Consider the following 14,949-nt stretch of genomic DNA (forward strand, 5'->3'; position numbering starts at 1 on the left):
ATAAATTATGATATTTTCTAGAGTGTGTGTTGCTTAACAATAATATGATATTCATAAAAGAGACAATGTATAAATAAGTAAACAACCAAACTTTAATATATATCTCAAATTGAAATAGAGTGCCAACCACAATTGACAATAGATTATAAAATTAATTTTTAAGATTGTAAATTTCTTATATATTTTTTATTCTTTGTCAAATGAATTATCTAATAAGTTATTTGTAATTTTATTTTATATTTTAGGATGTTGATATTGTGTAGAAATAAAACTTGTGTATTTTTTTAACTTATCTTTGTGTTATTTTGTTTTAGATAGCAATGTTAGGATTTGTATAATTTTAAAATTATTGAATAAGTATTAATAAGTGTAATTCATTCTTAATATAAGTGGTGAATTCAAAGTAATGCATTTTACATCAAGTAATTTGTTGCATGACTTTCTAAATGGCAAAGACATGTTGTTTTCTTTTATAATTATAAAATAAAAAATAAAAAATAAAAAATAAAAAATAAATTCATGTGAAAAATATGGGTCAACCCAACCCGGCCCGAACCCGATTGACTTGAACTCGTTTTTAACCTGCTTAAAATGACATGTTTTGACTCACAACCCGTTTGACCCGCAACCCGACTCGAATGCGATCCGACCCGTCCGTTTTGCCATGTCTACAACTTAGAACAAAAAAAAATAGGGTTTTAGTGAGTTAGTTAATTGAGCAATAATAACACAAAGTACAAATATAGTCAAATTATAAAATTATTAAGATAACTTTATTCTTGAGTTTTAAATCCTAATATTTCAATAATAAATAAATTGTTTAAATTTCATTACATGATCAATATTCCAAATTATTTTTATTAAATATATTAATATTAATAAATTGATATGTATACAGTTAAGGGGTCAGGTTTTAGTTGCACAATGTAACTCTTTGTAATTGCACACCACATTATAACTTTTAATTAAAAGAGTACTGTAATAAATGAGCTTGCCAAACATTAATATCATTAGAAATCAATTATTGTTTCATTATAAAATGTTTAAAATTCTAGTTTTCTAAATTTTAAAATTATAGATAGAGCATGAGTTTGTAAATTACATAGTAAAATAATATCTAATTAATATGAAATTTGAAATACATATAAAGAGTAACAAAAATATGCAATCATAAGGTCAAGTTTTCAAAATAATAATTGTATATAAAAAAATAAAATTAAAAAAAATAATTATTTAGTAAAACATCGCAAAATGTTAAAACTTGTGTAACTTATAAATCAAAACTTTAAAGAACCTATTTTTTCCATCAAAGAACACTATCTAGAGCTCGTGATATTTGATCCACCAAACAATTCCTTTTACTGGAACGGGATCTATTGAGAGCTACTGCACCATGCAATTTCATTTCAAGAATTAAGGTTAAAAGCTAAAAAGTTCATTTTGAATTCCAACCTTTAGTTGGATCATTTTTTGTTGTTGAACTTTTTAATTTTTACCTTTTCACCTTTTGAACATTTTCCCTCTTACTTAAATTCTATTGCCCGATCCAAAAGTAAAAACACAAATTCAAACCTAAATCATGGGTCCGCCAATGTTTCAGACTCTTATTTCTCAAAAACCAAAAAAAAAAAAAGATTCAGACTCTTGAGTTGGAGATTTTTCCTCGCATTGGTTGGCGACTATGGAATCATCTAAACGAAGTACGTCGGGGATCTACTCAATTGTCTACAATATATATGCCTTGGCCTACATAACAATGATACCAAGAAAATTAGTATGAGATACATGAATGAACTTGGTTGTTGAATCGGACCCATGATCGTATTTATATTGAAGCTTCATCCAAATGGAATTGTCATTGATTTTATTGCAATATTGACTGTTAAATTGTAGTTAATGATCACAACCTGTTGTGTGCCTGGAAATCTATTGCTTTTGAGCTCTGCTCTGTTGAAGTTCTTGAAATATGTAACCTTTATGCTATGTTTGGAAGTTTGGAGGGAGGGGAGAGTAGAGGGGAGTAGAGGGGAGGAAAGTAGTGGGGAAGAGAGTAGAGATGAATGGTTATCCTCCACCTTATTTAGATGTTTTTAAAATTAAGTAAGGGGGAGGGGAATAAGTAGCATTTTCATAATTTGTAATTTTGTTAATATGGTAAGGGTAAAATTTATATGGTCAAACATTTCTATACTCTACTCTCCCTCCAAATCTCTCCAATTTGGGAGAATTAAAAAAAAGGGGTTAGAAGTAATTAGAAACCCTCCAAATCCTTCCAAATCCCTCCCTCTCCTCCCTTAAAATACATCCAAATAAGGTAATCTAACTTACTCTCCCTCCTTCTACTCTACTTCCCTCTGCTCTCCCTCCATTCAAACAAGCTATTAATCAAGCATATATTTATAACTGAGCCTTCACTCATGTAATAACTTATTAAAATTTGGTCAGAGAACTGAAAAATAATTAAGAGAAGGGAAGATGTTTTAAATAACTTATTTTTGACATTTTTCAATTCTTTGATATTCAAATGTTTAGTGACTTTAACATCTTCGTTTAGCAATTTGCTTGTTATGAAGCAGATACATCTTATTTCAAAGTTATTGATTAATTTTTCATTTTCTATTTTTTATTCTTAGATAAAGTTATTGGTTAGTTTTTAAGTTAAAATGGTTTAGATTTTTTAAAATAATAATAATAATAAATTAAAAAAATAAAAGGGTTTGGGTTAGGTATAGGTATCCATGGACAATAAATCTGGGTAAGAATTGGGTTTGGATGCTAATGGGTATTAGAATTTGGGTATCCATGAGCTAACATTTCTAGTTAGGTTTGGGTATACCCGATCTAAACCCTACCCAGGGCCATACCTAGTGCCATTGATAAGGGTTTTGAATTTATAAAAAAACCTCCTCTGAAGCCACTCTTATCGCCTCTTTCCCCGTTTGCTTTCTTTCCTTTCCTTTCCTTTTTTTTCCCTCCTCTAACCTTGTTACTGCATCACTATGATGCAATTAGGCAGTTGCCTAAGGTTCCTAAATTTTAACCAATGAGGATATTTCTATACCCTTAAGAGCATTAATCAAGTTCCAAATATTAGACAATAGGTATAAAAAAAATGTTACAAAGGTTAGGCCATTTTGTAAATGCCTGTAAGTCTTGTCTTCCCACTCCCTCCTTCCCCATTCCTTGTGTCTTCTGTTTATATTATCTATAAAAAAAAAATTAAAAATGTTTAATAATGCAATTTTCACAAAAAAATAGTTACAATAATTTAAAAAATTTTCCAAATTAACATGCCAACTAGGGCTGTCCACAGGTCGGGTCAGATCAGGTTTGGGGTTGAATCGCACCCGACTCGATTGAATCAAGTGAATGGAATATGGACTTGCGACCAACCGAAAGTTCGGGTCAGACCCAATGGCACGGGTCATCAGTTGAACGGGTTGAAACCATTGGGTGATTTCGGGTCTGAATCACAACAAGATACAAATCAAAACCCAAAACAAATAGTTCGAAAAAAAAAAAAAAATCAAAACCCAGAAAAAAGAGAACAGAGAAACCAAAAACCCAAACAATAACAAAGAAATCAAAATCCAAATAACACAAACCAAGTCAAAAACAGTAGATCCATGAGATCAAAATGAAAAAGAGGGAGATAAGACTAAACCCACACCACCAATCCTTCCCCCACCATCACCACATCCACAAAATCAATACAATTTTTTTTTAAAGAAAAAAAACAATAATTTTTTTTACTAACCCATAAACTACAAAGATTAGAGGAGATTTCAAGTAGATTAGAGGAAGGATTCATCGAGATAAGGAGTTTCAAGTTGACTTTTGAGTCAGCGACGGTGGCAGTAGGCCCAACTCGGCGACGGCAGCGATATGGAGGCTAGGGTTAGGGGTGGCAATAGAACCCAACTCAACAACAAGAGACGGCGGCAGTAAGAAGGCTAGGGACAAGGATTTGAGAGAGAGAGAGATCAGAGAGAGGGAGAGTGCTTTTCTGAAACTAACAAGTTTGAGGTGTGTTTTTTGTTTTTGGGAAAGGTGTTAAGGGCTGACTGCTGAGGTGTGTTCAGCATAGAATGCGAAAGATAGAAAGTAACCCAGGTCAAAGTTCTTTTTAAAATTATGGGCGGTTGGGTCGTTTTAAACGGGTTAGAATTCAGGAAACCCAAAACCGACCTGTAAAACCGATTTTTAAACTTATCAGACCCGCACTCAACCAATTTGGGGATTCAGATCCGCCCGTGGTCTTCATGTTGGATCGAGTCAGGCGGTTGGATTGGGTCAAACAGGTTGATGGACAGCCCTAATGCCAACTCACACATGGGCTCACCGTAATCTCTAATTTAATTTTTTTTTCTACGTTTAGTAAAAAAAAAAATATATATCTACTAATTTAGAAATATTATGAAAATTTGTGACCCTAGCATTATTCAAAAGAAATAGTTTAAAGTAATGCTACTTCCACAATATTCAAATCCTTGGTGGCAATTTATTATTGATAGGTAAAAAAAAAATAATATTAGTGATGGACCCAAATTAAAACCAATAACAAATTATCACATTGAATTTGTTGTGAATTTTTTATGAAAAATATTGCAAATGTATATATCGTTACTCAATTGATTATCAAAGACAAAAAAAGGTTTGTGGGGGGGGGGGGGAAGGGGAGTGGGGGAATAGCAATGTGTAGTTGTACCACTTTCTACTCAATTCTTTGTTTTTAAATATATTTTTTTAAAATCTTTGTAGCTTTATATATATATATATATATATATACACACACACGCACACACCAGCGAGGCTCTTTTTTTTTTGGGTAAAGGTTAATAATTTGCATCTATTATAATTTGGAAATATATTTTTTTATTTTTCAAACAAATAAAAAGGATAAACTTTAAAGATAAGGAAAAATAAGATGAACGTGAGGGGAAAGAAGACTAAATTTTAGGAGTTTTCTTAGTTTTATTATTATTTTTATTTTTTAAATTTGGGTGTTTTACTTTTATTCTAATGAAAAATGAATAAAAAATACTAAGAGAAGTTACCCTTCATTAATGAGATTATTTTTGAACTATGTAAAGTCCAGTTCAAAGAGAAAAATCTTCTTTTATATATATATATATATATATATATATATATATTACTTGTTAACGAAAAAATTCATTTTCGTAAAAAATTAATTAGGTCTAAAAATAGTAATCAGATAATTTGTTACTAGCAATGAGCACAAAATAATAGGTAAAAGAAAAAAAGTGAAAATCTCAAGAATAAGGGTATGTTTGGATAGAACTTATTTTGTTGAAACTGAAAACTGAAAACTGAAAACACTGTAGTAAAATAATTTTTAAATGTGTGAATAGTGCTGTGGGACCCATTTTTAATGAAAAAGTTGATAAAAAATGAAATTTGTGGGTCCATGAACAGTGCACAAGTACACTGTTCACAGTTGAAAAGTCAACAAAAATGGCTCTGAAAAAAAAAAAAAAATCTGAAAACGCTCAAAGTTGAAAACGTGAACATGGACGTGCTATCTAAATTGCACCTAAGTAAGAAAATTTTCAACAAAAGTTATACAATAATTTAGATGAACAACTCACATATGAACAAGAAATTTATTTTAAAAAAATAAAAAATTTTACATCTAAAATAATTAGAAGAATAGATTTTAAGTAAAAGAAAAATATTTTTTTAATTAAATTTAAATATATAAAATGCCTCAATTGTTTTCATTTATTCAAACACATATTTGCATTTATAAATGAAATTAAAACAAATTTTTTCTTAAGAATAATTAAATTCAATGCAAATATATTTATACATTTAATTGGAGAATCTAATGTCTTGCATATAAATAATTGTTTCTAGATTTTACCCACAAATTTCTTTTTTTTGGAAAATTACTTACAAACTTTAATAGTTGCTCTGCAATGAGATGCTTCTTTGGAAAGCCCAAACTTCATCCAAATTCGGTCATTCATTCTAGTTTATATTATATGACTAACTTCAGTATAGCAGGTTGTCTCAAAATAAAAACAATAGCAACAACGAAGACGATAATTTATCTTTTTATTTTTTTTAGAATCAAGAAGTTGAAAATTAAAGAGCAAGATGGCTGACAAGGGACAATATGGAGGATTTGTGTCACAAGACGAAGACGGCCTTCTACTTTGGACTTATGACATAATGCGGCCTTTTCATTTATTTTTCAACAGTGACTCTAGACCTTCTACTTTGGACTTGTTTGTGGCACAACACGCTTGCAAATTGAGCCACTAAATTGGGCCACTTGGGCTGTTACAAATATAATAAGCCACAGGTAAACCTTTAAAAAGAGGATATGTTCATCATATAATGTTTATTTGTTACCATACATGCAATTTTTATTCATAATCAATATCCGACTTATGATTCACATTAAATGAAATTTAGTAATTAGATAGACTCTAAGTTCAGCTGATGTGAAGTGTGAACTTCTATGATATTTAATAAATATAAATTCACAACATGTTCAAATTATAACAACTTCAAGGGTAATTCTTGTGTATTCCTTCTCTCTCTCTCTCTTTTTTTTTTTTTTTGTTCAGCTGATGTGAAGTGTGAACTTCTATGATATTTAATAAATATAAATTCACAATATGTTCAAATTATAACAACTTCAAGGGTAATTCTTGTGTATTCCCTCTCTCTCCCTCTCTCTCTCTCTCTCTCTCTCTCTCTCTCTCTCTTTTATTTTTATTTTTACAGTACTCACTAGTAGACAATTTGCTATATCAGGTTATCAAACATCACATTTAACAGTATCATTTTTAAATTGTGCAGTATCAACATCATATGTGATTGTACTTTTGTCACATTTAGTGGTTCCCTTATTTATTTTCTCATATTTGATGGTTTCATTGTCATATTAACTAGTACCAACATCACATTTTATCGTACCTTTCTCACATTCGGTGGTGCTTTAATTTTTTTTCTCACATTTGACAGTTCCATTGTCACATTGGATAGCACCAACATCATATGTGACTGTACTTTTGTCACATTGGGTAATTCCCTTATTTTTTTCTCACATTTAATGATTTCATTATCACATTAAACAGTACTAACATCACATTTGATTGTACTTTTCTCACATTTTGGGGTACGTTAATTTTTTTTCTCATGTTTGACTGTTCTATTGTTCACATTGGGTAGTACCAGCATCACATATGACTGTACTTTTGCCGCATTTAGTTGTACCCTTATTTTTTTTCTCACATTTGACAGTTCCATTGTCACATTGGGTAGTACTAATATCAAATGTGATTGTACTTTTGTCACATTAAGTAGTACTAACATCACATATAATTGTACTTTTACTATATTCAGTTATATCCTTATTTTTTTTCCTCACATTTGACGATTCCATTGTCATATTGGACAGTACCAACATCATATATAACTATACTTTTGTCATATTCGATTGTACCTTTATTATTATTATTTTCTCATATTTGAAGGTCTCATTGTCACATAGGATTGTACCAATATTACATGTGACATTGCTTTTGTCACATTTGGTGGTTACCTTATCTTTTCTTACATTTGATGGTTCCATTGTCATATTAGCAATACCAACATCACAAATGAATGGCCTATCCAAAAAAAAAAAAAAATTACATATGAATATACTTTTGTCACATTCAATTGTACCCTTAGAACCTAAAAAATGACCATAATGCACTTGAAACCTAAAAAAATAGTGAAATAACCATAGAACCTTAAAAAATAACCAAAATGACCCTAAAACTTTAAAGAATTTTGAAATACTCTTGAAAATAACCAAAATACCTCATAAACTTGAAAATGACCAAAATACTCTCGAAACCCTCAACAATTACTGAAAATACCTTAAGAACTTAAAAATGATCGAATGACCTTGAAACCTAGAAGATGACCAAAATGACCATAAAAACTAAAAAATGACCGAAATAATCCTGAAGCCTAAAAAATGACCAAAATACCCTTAGAACATAAAATGACTATAATGCCCTCAATACCTAGAGAATGTTTGAAATACCCCTAGAAACTTGAAAATGACTGAAATACCCTTAGTACCTAAAAGAAATTGAAATGACCTTGAAACTAATTAAATAACCGAAATACCCTCAAAACTTAGAAATTGACCAAAATACCCCTAATTCCTTCTAAAATTACCAAAATACCTTTAGAACCTAAAAAATATCAAAATACCTTTAGAACCTAAAAAATTACTAAAATACCCTTAATACCTAAAAAAATATTGAAATACTCTCAAAACCTAGAAAATGACCGAAATACCCTTAAAACCTAAAAAATGATTGTAATACCATCAAAACCTAAAAAAAATTATCAAAAGATCCATAGAACCTTAAAAAAAATGACCGTAATACCCTTAGAACCTTAAAAAGATAGTAATGCCCTTGAAACCTTAAAATAACTAAAATACCATCAAAACCTAAAAAATGACTAAAATGCCCTTGAAACTTAGAAAATGACCCAAAATACCCCCCCTAAAACTTGAAAATCACCTAAATACACCCAAAACCCTCTAAAATTACAAGAATAAGTTTTATTTTGTTGTATACTTATTAAAATTTAAAAGATGATAAATTATCTAAAATAAAAAACTATCTAGCTTGTTCAATTGTCAATAAATTTGGTGTGAGCACATAATTTCAAAAATAATACTATGTAAAAGTTCAATGTTACATCGATGGTTTCCCTTTCTTCTTCTTCTTCTTCTTGTTTTTATTTTTTATTTTTTTATTTTAAGGCTAAATGAAATTACTAAGATTGTTAGTTTTAAATGAAACTTTGATACTAGGCATTTCAATTAATTAAAATTTATCTTCTAGTTAACACTATTAATAAAAATTTAAAAAAATCTAATAAAAGGTTGATTATTTAATTCTACTAAATTTTATTTTTATTTTTTCACACTCTTTCTTCTACTAACTCCATCAACAACTTTTGACACCCCCAACATTTAATGTAATGAACAATTTTTTTTTTTTTTGGAAGGCAACATAAAATCCCACATTCACAACCACTGAATTTGCCAATTTAGACTCAAATTAGACCTGCACAAAATGAAATTTCAATGTTCAAATAGATACCAAATCAAATCAAATAATTTTGCATGTTCTGATGTAGGATGTTTTTGCCATTTAACATGATTTTCAAAGCAAGTTCATTAGTTGGCACGTTTTTTAAATATATTTGTAAACTAGCATCTTGAGTCTTAGTAACTTCAGATTGCTTAAGGAACTCGAGCCTTGAATATGAGCGAAATTCCCTCACTAACCTATAAAAATGACTAAAGTACACTTTAACTTTAAAAAAGAAAAAGAAAAGAAAAGATCAAAATATCCTTGAAATCTTGAAATAACCTAAATACCTATAAAACCTTAATTTAAAAAATGACCAAAATACATTTTTAGACTTCCAAAATTACTTTTAAAATTTAACAAAATAACACTAAAACACCAAAAATGATTTAAACATCCCTGAAACTTTCAAGATGACTAAAGTACTAACGAACTTTGAAAGGTACCATAATACTATTAGAACCACTATATATGGTTGTTATACTTTAACCTGTAGATGATTATTTTTAAGGTTTTAATCAAATTAGGTGCATTGTAATACACTTAAAATGAGAGGCATGTCATACACTCATATACATCATGTGAGTCTTGAACCACTCTTGATATATTGGGTTTGGCTTTTCAACATTACTGTCACTTACAGAGGTTAAATCATTATCATCACTTATTCTGAAAAAAAACATCCATCAGCTGCAATTTATATGAAGCTTTTGAAGAAGCTTGGCTTATTTGGGTTTGGGTTTGGGTTTGGGTATGGGTATGGGCTTTTCAATTTAAAACTCGGATTGTTCATTAAAGAGGGGCTTTGACACTGAATTTCTTTTTTGACACTGGAAAATGGAATCGGTCCCATCATTTTATTTTTTACCTTATTGCAAGAATTTTATATGAGGATTCCTTAGTAATCAGGTGTTTGGCATATAGATGGAAAAGAGAATGGAAGAAGGATAATTGGGCAATGGGTTGGTGAATTTCTTCAATATTTTTGTAGGCCATTTTTAAAGGTTGTGGTAAAAATTTCTTGGATTGGGCCAAAATTTGTTTGCCATTCAAGAAACTACTTGGGTAATTGCCCAATTGGTTTTTCTTAAAATGAATAAACCAGGAATGTTTAAATCGATCATTTTGGATGTAGAATGTTTTAGTCCATGCACCCATATAATCCTAATAACTAAAATGTTATAGGTCATGTAGTTGAGACAATCTTTTCATTGTGTGTGGTTGTTCCCCTATTGGTTGATTGTGAGGAATCCTTTAATGTTGCACTTTGAATGAAAGATTTTTGAGGGGTCATTTGGTACAGGCATCTGGGTGAGAATTATAGAACTTGTGTCTACTAGGATGAATTTATAAATTTTTGGGTTTTCTCTCTCTGGATCATTTGGAATGAAATGCCATTTGGATGGAAAATATTTATGGACAATTGATGTAAGATTTGATTCTTGATCATATTTGGGCTCAATTGTAAAGAAAGGATGACAACTTGATTTGGTACTATGAAAGCAATTCATGTCTTTTTTCTGAAATTTGTATTTGCCAACAAGAACCACTAATTATGTCAAAATTTGAGAATATTGATGAATTACGTAATTGGCTTAAAAGATCTATTTTTCCTTTCTAATTAAACAATTTTTTATTTTTTTAAAACATAAAAGGAAAAACAAATCCAAGGGGATTTCATTTTTCTAATTTTTCCTTTGTCCAATAACTCTTGAATTTCTTCTTGCAATATTCCATCAATTCCTGATTCATTTGAATGGGTCTTGCTTTGGTTGGTATATCTTTATCATTTAAGTCTTTTTCATAGGTTAATTCAATATCGTGTTTCCTACAGTTCCAAAAGGCATTTGGGAAGTTCGAACAAACTTCATTTTCAAATTTAAATTTAAATTCTTCAACTTTTTTTTTTTTGGTATATTAGGATCTTCTGGTTGTTTTCGATTACTTGATATTGTAGTTCTTGTCGTAGAAATTTATTTGTTTTAACTTCCTTGCTATTCTCTCTTTTTATTGTATCAATGTGTTTAGAAATTGAATACTGTTTAGTAAAGTGATCTCTCCCTTGAAGGGCAAGTAAAAATTTGAATTTTACTTCTTGTCCTAAGACATGTTGTTATTTTTTCACTGCTAGTATATGGAATGGGTATAATAAGGTTAAGAAGGGACTTCCCAATATTACTTTTGAGGTGATGTTCTTTACCAATATAAAAGTAGTTTTAAAAGCATGTAGCATTATAATACCAGTTGGTAAAATTCCTATGAAGGGTATTTTAGTGCTCTATATAAGTTTTTTATTTTTGATTTTTTGGAATAAAATAGGTTTTAAGTCGTCAATGAGAATACCAATTGCAATGATTTTAAACTATAGAGGTATATTTTGAAAATTGCAAATTTATGGTTTAATTTAAAAGCAAGTTCAAAATTTAAGGTTTATTATTTAACTAGAAAATTTCTTTGGAATATGTACAAATATTTAGAGAGTTGAAGCCCTGATTGCTGTTATTTGATAAGGGAACTACTGTTTCAATAAATTAACCTCACATTGAAGAGACAGAGACAGTGCACAAGCACTTTTCTTAAATTGCTTTTAGAAAAGACTGAGTTTTAACTCTAAGGGGTAACACAATTAGATTGATACCTCGCCTTATGAAGTGAAGGTCACTAGTTTGAATCTTCCCTTTCCTCGACTAGAGGGTCACTTATAAAAAAAATGAAAGAAAGAAAGAAGGCCTAAATGTTAACCAATTGTTTTTTGTTTTTTGTTTTTTGTTTTTTTTTGGGAAGGGGTGGAGGGGGGGGGGGGGTATTAAAGTTATTCTAGTTGTGTGTTTTTTTAATTTTTCATCTTTGCCCTGCATGCTTGTATTGATTGCTTAACTGGCAGAGTCATTTTCGAATTATTGTAGGAAGCTTCACCATCTGTTGTTTTCGTTAAAGACCTTGAAATAGTTAGAAGCCCCAAGACCACTTCTGATGATGTCAATCTTATTGAGGATGAAAATGCAAAAGTTGACGGGACAGGTTCAGGCTTCATCTGGGATAACTTTGGTCACAATGTAAGCACTCCCTTCTTCTGTTCTCGTATTTGAATCCATCTTTAGCATTATATGCCATTGCTTCTTTGTTTTCCTTATCTGCAAAGTTCAGTGGCGAGTTCCTAAACAATAATTATCATCAGATTATGTTTGCAGAAGAAAACATCATGCAGCACCTGGGTTTTGTTGAAGGTTTAACATCCTTTCCTAAACAATTTGAAAAATGAATATCATATAACAAAATATACCATATTGCTAACATCCTGACAACCAATGTTGCAGCCGATACTTACATATTTACCTGCATTTATACTGTTCTCTAGAAAATTGAAAGAGGGGTTCATTTTAAGCTTGAATTTTATGTATGAATTAGTGATATGCATACTTACCAATCTAATTATATATATTTTTAATACTTCTGGGTGATTCCTCCCATATTAATGAGAAAAGTCTTATTTTTGTGTGTGACAGGTAACCAATCACCATGTTGTAGCTAAATTGGCAACAGATGGGAGCGGAATACATTGTTGTAAGGTTTTGGCTCTTTTCTTCTAGTTATTATTATTTTTTCACTTGTTTTGACAATCATCATTCATTTAATGTACTAGCCCTTTGTTTGAGTAACAATGCTTTTGGTGCTGTATTTGCAGATTTATCTAGCAGACACAAGAGGCAATGGCTTTTACAGGGAAGGAAAGATTGTTGGTGTTGATCCAGAATATGATCTGGCTGTCCTTAAGGTGTGCACTGAAACTATCATTTAATTTCTTTGCCACGTATTAAGCTTCTTATCATTGATATATAAAGTAGACTTACTTTTCCAAAAAAGAAAAAAACTTTGGGTAACCATTTTCTTGGAATCATATTTACTAGAGAGAGCATGGGGATCTGTCGAGTAACACTTTAATAGAGTGATTTTGCAAAATATAAATATATATATTTATATATATATATGGGCTGACATTTAAAATAAACAAAAGGTTTTGTTCAAAACTAAAGTTGATAGCAAGCCCAAGCCCATTTTATAACTTATATTAACCCCAGCCAACTCTAATAAACAATAAATAATAACTCCTACAATAAACCCCAAGTACCGTACAGATAACAACACTCTTGGCTTGGCTTTGAAGTTCTCTCTCATAATGCATGTTTGTCATAAATTGTTTTCTCTTTCTAAATACATGCTGTCTTTGAATCTATGCATAAACTATTCACCCCCTTCCAAAACAACAGTTTGCAGTCTCAATTTAGTGATAAGTTGAAGCGATAAAGGTGGAAAATTAAGAGATTTTGGTGCTCCTTGGTTTTTGAAATGAAAGATTTTCTCCCAATAAATGATAGCTTTGCTTGTTGATGCTGTACAATTTTTTTTTTTTTTTTTTTTTCATATATATCCATTTCCTTTGGCCCATGAAATTCCTCCATCAATTCTTTCGCAGTCTCTTGGTTTCCTTTTTTGAAAGGAATGTTAATTTATGTCGAAAATTATATTATAACCAAAAAAGAAAAAAAAATCTCGATTTGGTTTTTCAGGAAATAATTTTTATGTTCAATATTGTTTCTTTCCCTATTTTCTTTGGCTATTTGAAACAATTTAGAATTACTCACAAATTTGAGCTGGGTATTAGAGAACATTAGGCCTCAGTTTTGGCTAATTGAAACAATTTTTTTTTTTTTTTTTTCTCAATGGCAATTAGTGCTGACCCTATTCAACTTCTAAGAAAAGGTTCTGCTTCTTTTTTTAGGAGCCAACGATAAAATGTTATGTCAATGGAAAATTGTAGTAATGCAGCATGTACTTGATTAGTGAATCTCACTGAAATATTAAGCAATTCTAATTGAAGATTTAGTTGCAATTCATTTCTTGAATTGGGAAAAAGGTGAATGGTCTTTAGTTATAATCCTAACATGCAATACTACCCTGAGCAAAACCAACTGCAATCTGATGTAATGCAGTCTTTTGGCATCATACAATGACTTGAGGCAACTCTTGAATTCCATAGATATTGTATCACATAGTTTTTATCAATTCAATGCATTAAGACATGATAAAGCTATTCACAGTTAACATTATTTTTTGGGCTGAAGTTTCAACAGAGCTAACTCCTTTGTGGGTTTTGGGCTGGTTATTATAGTTGACTAAAGAAGACGTGCAAGCTTGTGTTAGATAGCCTGAAGTGAACATAAAGAACCTAGATTGCATAGAGCTATCAAGGAAAGGGTTGAAAGAATTGCAAGAGTGGATGGTGGACAACTGGGTTCCTAGAAATTGCTAAATTCAATTAGATATTGAAATGGCTATTGAGGGAAATTTAGAGCGAGGAAAATGACTAAAATTAGAGTTGTTTCTGAATATGTTTCAATGGAGATTTGAGATATTTGAAGCTGGCCAACCTCATATTAAAATGAATTTCTTCTGAGTGTCTCTCAATGGTCCTGTATCCAAGCAAAGTTTGATTGCTTCAATTTTTTAGGATGGTGCTTTATTCTTGAATGAGTTCCCAAATAATTTGTTTTCCTTTTTGTATTCACTTGCTAACTATGTACTTTGAGGTTCCATAATGAGATGGAAGTTCTTTCAAACTCTTATCACTGATTCATTAATGGGTGCTACCTATGTACTTTGAGGTTCCATAATGAGATGGAAGTGCTTTCAAACTCTTATTACTGATTCATTAATGGGATTTGCGTGGTTTCTTTTTTATACTATCCTATTTTGTTGTGATGTGTTAGGGATATGGCACCAATTGCATTTTGGTTTCTATATTGTCTCTATG

The 14,949-nt window shown here is 30.5% G+C and overlaps 1 long non-coding RNA gene across 1 annotated transcript; it reads left to right on the plus strand.

The window, feature by feature from the left end:
- Positions 1-12,643: 12,643 nt before the first annotated feature.
- Positions 12,644-14,748, plus strand: LOC115989110. The gene is made up of 3 exons (XR_004091781.1): positions 12,644-12,706; positions 12,823-12,912; positions 14,308-14,748. It is a non-coding gene; the product is annotated as an uncharacterized LOC115989110 (long non-coding RNA).
- Positions 14,749-14,949: the final 201 nt, after the last annotated feature.

The sequence above is a fragment of the Quercus lobata genome, chromosome 5 (assembly GCF_001633185.2).
Source record: "Quercus lobata isolate SW786 chromosome 5, ValleyOak3.0 Primary Assembly, whole genome shotgun sequence".
Taxonomy (NCBI): domain Eukaryota; kingdom Viridiplantae; phylum Streptophyta; class Magnoliopsida; order Fagales; family Fagaceae; genus Quercus; species Quercus lobata.